Source organism: Canis lupus, chromosome 11, assembly GCF_048164855.1.
Source record: "Canis lupus baileyi chromosome 11, mCanLup2.hap1, whole genome shotgun sequence".
NCBI lineage: Eukaryota > Metazoa > Chordata > Mammalia > Carnivora > Canidae > Canis > Canis lupus.
In genome coordinates, this window is record NC_132848.1 from 29,775,336 (window position 1) to 29,781,335 (window position 6,000).

Here is a 6,000-nt window from a genome sequence, read left to right on the forward strand (position 1 = left end):
CCAGACACCAATCAGTGAATGTGTGTACTGGAGAGGCAGCCAGGAGAGTGGAAAGAACAGACAACTAGTGGCAGAGGCTTCCTGGCTCTGAGACCTGATTGTGCCACAGGCTAGCTGCATGGCTTTGTGCATGCTACATAGCTACCAGAGCCTCAGTTTCCTAATCTGAAAAATGGTAGTGATGGCATCCCCCCCACATTCCAGGGCATTTGGGCACAAGGCACAGCTCGAGCACCACTAATTTGCTCATAGACTCCAAATTTATACCAGACCTGATGCCAGATACCATGAACTAGGTGGATGAGAGCTGGCACCCAAGGATCTTATACTGGGGGTTTAGGGCAGAGGTGGAACTTCCTCTCTTCTTCCTGGCCCCCAGCTGGACTCCATTTTTAGCCCCCCTTGCAGTGAGGGCAGCCATGCGATTGAATTCTGATTGACGGCTGTGCTCTATTTGTAAAACCCTCCTACATGAGAAGATCTCTCTCTGTCCTCATCGCTGGCTGACTGTTAAGGACTGGGGGTTAGGGGCAGACAGAGCATGGAGATGGGTCACAGAATCTCCCCAAGGAAGTCTGCCCACCAAGTGGCTGCACTGAATTGTCAGAAGAACCCGAAACAAACTTGTGTTGAGTTGAGCTCCTGGGTTTGGGATGCTTGTTACAGTGCTTACTGGATCCTGACTAATACAAGGAGATACAACAAGCAAATAAATAAACAAGCAAGAGTTCGAGAATATGATGGTATGAAGAGGGATATACATAGGGAGGAAACAGTGGAGGATATTTGGGGAACACATTGTCCCTTTGTTTTTAACTTCTTCTAAGTTTAGCTAATAAATCTTTTGCCCCACAGTGGTCCTGGTCTGCAAGTCTCTTGCTTTGAACATATAACCTCCATCTCAAGCTTCTTGACACCCCATCTTGTTTGATATATACATCACTCATATTAATTCCCCCACCTTCTGGATTTTATTTCAAGGACCTGCTGGCCAGGTTTGTCTTTCACTGGCCCTGCTAGGTTGGAAAACTGTCCCTACATGCTATGCACCTCCAGTGAACTTTGTTTTTCCCACCCATTTCCTCATCTTCTGGGGTAAAGATCCTAGCCTGGGTTCCCAGCCAGCTATACCTCTCCAGCCCACTGACCTCCCCCTCCTCAGCTTTGTTTAGTATTCAGGTGACAGTATCTTTGCACCTTTAATGACTTTATAGAGGCAGGATACAGACCATGAGAGAGAAAATACCCAATTTACCAGTTGGTTTGCAAGAGATTTATGTAGTCTAAATCTGTTTTATTTGTATCTGATTATTTTAAAATTAAATCAAAATAAACTCTAATACATAAGTAATATGTTTACTGTTCCATTTACTCATTGCTGCATAACAAACTACTCCCAAAGTTAGTGGCTTAAAACAGAGACACGACTTATTTTACTCATGAATCTGCAGTTTGGGCACTATTCATGGGACAGCTTATCTTTTCTCCATTTGGTATCAATTGGGGCAGCTCCGAGCTGGGGCTAGGTTCATCTGAAGGCTCTCTCATGTGTCTGATACCTGGATGAGGAAGACTCAAGTTGCTGGCATTGTCCTCTATCTCTATGAGGTCTATGAGGTCAGCATGACTTTTCTGGGTAGCTGGACTTCTTATTTGTTGGCTCAGGGCTCCCAGCGAATGGAGCTAGGTAGAAGCTGGATTGCCTCTTATGACCTGGCCTAGGAGGGAATGAGCATCACTTCATTAGAAGCCAGCAACCAAGGCTGACCCCTAATCAAAGAGGAGGGCTTAGACTCCCTGCATTCCTTTAAAAATCACATTATTAATTTAAAAAACTGTGTTAAAATGTGTATAACAAAAATTTTGGCATATTAAATATAATGGTATAAATTAGCGACATTAATCATATTTGTGTTGTTGTGCAACTATCACCAAAACTTTTTAAAAAATTTACAAAATATTTTGTTAATTTATTTGACAGAGAGAGAGAGAGAGAGAGAGAGCGCACAAATGGGGAAGGGGCAGAGGAAGAGGCAAATTCCTTGCTGAGAAGGGAGCCCAATGTGAGGCTCCATCCCAGGACTCTGGGATCAGGACCTGAGCTGAAGGCAGATGCTTAGCCAACTGAGCCACCCAGGCACCCACCAAACTTTTAAAAAAAGAAAGATTTATTTATTTTTTGGGCTGGAGGGAAAGAGCACAAGTGTGTGGGGGGAGGCGCAGAGGGAGAGAATCTCAAGCAGACTCTCTGCTGAGGGCAGAGCCCGATTTGGGGCTCCACCAGGGACCCATGAAGTCATGACCTGAGCTGAAAGCGAAATTGGATGCTTAACCTGCTGAGCCACCCAGGCGCCCCACCAAAACTTTTTCATAGTGTTTAAGTACAATGCTCCCAAGGTTCCTCCATGCTGTAGGATGCATCAGGATTCCCTTCCTTTTCACAGCTTCAGACTATTCCATCATCTGTGTGTGTTATTTTGTCCATTCATCCACCCATGGGCACTTGGGTCACTTCCATTCTTTGGATATTGTGAATAATGCTGCTGTGAACATAGCAGGTGTACAAATATCTGTTTGCATCCCTGCTTTCAGTTCTCTGGGGAATATACTCAGGGTGGAATTGCTGGATCACACGGTAATTCTATGTTTAATCTTTTGGAGGAACGGCCGTTTTCACAGCAGCTGCACCGTTTTACATTCCCACTAGCAATTCACAAGTGTTTCATTTTCTCCACACCCTCCCCCCACTTGTTATTTTTCTGTCTTTCTTTAAAAAATAATAGTCCTCCAAATGGGTGTGAGGTGCTAGCTCATTGCGGTTTTGATCTACATTTCCCTAATGGTTAGTGATGCTGAGCATCTTCTCGTGTGCTTATTGGCCATTTGTACATCCTCTTTGGAGAACTGTCTTCTCAAGTTCTTTGCCCCATTTTTAATCAGGTTATTTTCTGTTGTTGATGAGTCCTCATTCTTTTTTACAGCCATGTGGTGTTTCAAAGAATAGCTATCCAGTTTTTTTATTAACCGGTCCTCTATTGATGGATATTCGGGCTGTTTCCAGTCACATCCTCTTCCAAAAAAAAAAATGCTACAATGAATTTTCTTGTACATATGTTATTAGGCTCACGTGCTAAGTATTTTGGAGGATAATTTCCTAGCAGTAGGACTGGTGAATTAGAGAGAAGGTGCATTTATCATTTAGGTGGATACTCTCCAATTGCCCTTGAGAGAGGATGTACTGATTTATATTCCCTGTAGCCATGTAAGAGAGGAAGGCACAGCTTTAAAAGTAACACATATGTTTTCGGCATTGTGCCAAAGATTTCTTCTTCCTTGGGGATGCTAATCTGACATTTCCTGATACCGATTAAAACACTGACCCAACACTGCACTCTGTTTAGGGATTTGCAACTTAATTGCATTTGTTCATGAAATGGAATTAATATCAAATAACTTGCCATCAACAGGACTAATTTTTGACTCTGCGCTGTGACAAATCTATTCACATTTTGTGTTTTACGGATCTGTTCAAAGTCTAAAAAAAACCGCTATCTGAATACCATTAAACTGCTATAAAAAATCAGACTCAAATCTCAATGTGTATGCCAATCTTTGCAAATAATACAGAATTTATTCCTATCAATTCCTTCCCAGGGGTATTGCCATGAAAATTCACAACTGGAAGTTCTTTTCTCTTATTAATAGTATCTAACACGACTACAACTCACATCAGGTATTAATTCAACCTGCACTCTCTAGACTACATGTAGATTTAGAAGCAAACAACATCTCTTTACAAAGCCCACACCAAACCACTTGCTCCTTCAACTTCTACTCAAGAAAGTAACTGAAAATCATGATAAGCAAACTAGGATCCAATTTAAACAGAGAGATTATAACTACATTAACCATCTTATGTTAATACATGTTCATAAGGGACACCTGGGTGGCTCAGCAGTTGAGTGTCTGCCTTTGGCTCAGGGCATGATCCTAGGGTCCGGGATTGAGTCCCACATCCGACTCCCTGCAGGGAGCCTGCTTCTTCCTCTGCCTGTGTCTCTGCCTCTCTCTCTCTCTCTGTCTGTCATGAATAAATAAATAACCTTAAAAAAAGACATACGGTAAATAAAATATGATGTCCAGGGTGGATAAATGGGAAATGTTTATCTAATATGTTAAAATCATAGTAAATGCACATCAATTTTATACTTTGTGTTACCTTGAAGTAGTTTACATAAATATGAGCTCACTTTTCCTTCCTTGCAATGATATCTTCGAGTTCATTCAGTTCAGTCAGTCACCCAGAATGGGGATCCCAGGGCACCAAGCATGGCTTCCTTTCTCCAGTGATGGCAGTGTCATGATCTCAAATGGCAGTGAAGCCAGACTGCTCCTTATTCGATGCCCAGCTTGAGCGTCCAGGACACAGGGGCTTCCTCCTCAGCCACCTGATGGTCAGTGATGCATACCTGCCCAGAGATATTTTTTAAAGCTCCCCAAGTGATTCCAACATACAGCCACGTTTGGAATCTACCACCCCAAGACATTTATTTTAGAGAGACATTTTGTATAAATGATTGGGCGGGCCAGATATATTTTAAGTAACATACATAAAAATAAGTATATCAGTGGCACCTTGGTGGCGCAGGGGGTTAAGCATCTAACTCTTGGTTTTGGCTCAGGTCATGATCTCAGGGGTGGTGAGATCAAGCCCCGGACTGGGCTCAGCACTCAGAGCAGAGTCTGCTTGAGAATCTCTTTCCCTCTCCCTCTGTCCCTCCCACTCATACTTTATCTCTCAAATAAATACACAAGTTAAAAAAAATAAGTATATCATTTTTAAACAAGTTAATCAATATTATCTAAAAACTACCTTATAATGTATGGCTAGTGATATTCACACCACCCTTTAGGAAATAATGAATTCATTTATTCACTCATTCACTCGTTCTTTGATTCATCCATCCCACATTTCCCAAGCCCCTCTCATGAGCCCTGCAGGATACTGAGCATCCTCCCTGCCCTCTTGCTTGACTATGCCTGGTGTCCACCTGCCACCCATGAGCCTCCATGCTCCCTGCTTCTGGAACAGGAATGGAGCCATTCTCAACTTCTTCAGGCCTCAGGGCTTTGTGCTTCTTGCACGGTCGCCCACTCTTCCCTTGGCCTAGACAGGCGGTCCTGTGGTGTGTGTGTGGAGTGGGGGCTAGCTACATCCCAGGCGGGAGTTCCGGCAGGAGTGCCGGCTCTCACCACCAGGGGACACTCCTGCATCGCCGCTGGCTTCTTGCCCGGCACCAGGCTCAGGGCAAGGTGGGCCAGGCAGGAAGGTTAGGAGGCCTGGGGGGCGGCTTCCGGGTCTTGGCCAGGTTTAGGAAGAACCTCAGCGGATGAGGGGACATGAAAATGGATCCCCTGCACTCAGATTCCCAGAAAACCTCCCCTCCTCCTTGCCAGGGAGGAAAAGTGCCCAGCACCCCCCGCCCCCAGGCTCAGCAAAACCCAACTAGCTGGGAACAGCAGTCATCAGTTAAATAATCGTACCCATTTGGTGAGGGGCAAGGTTGCCCCACGTGCAGATCCGACTGCACCATGAGCACCAGACAGCATTGCTGTCTGTGTACCTCAACCCTTTGCTGATTATTTTCAGGGAGAGAAGAGCAGGAAACAGGATGGAAGGCCAACCAACGAGGGGACCTCTCCTGGGGGCAGGGGCCACCCGCACCCCCACCTTCCACCGGGGAGACAGGACCTGTGGGCTGACCCTCTGAAACTGTCCTGCGCCAGCCCCCTTCTATAGAATGAGACTGAAATCATTTCCGACCCGTCTGCCTCTCTTGGGCGCATTTGATGTGAAAGCTGCTGCAAACAGCAGAGAGCAGGTTGAAACAAAAACAAGAGAATCTAAAATGGAACTTGGCTCCCCTTTCCTGCCCCTCCCTGCCTTGGAATTTGTGCAAATTTGTCATCTGTGTGAGTCTGTGCTTCACCATGCCTTGC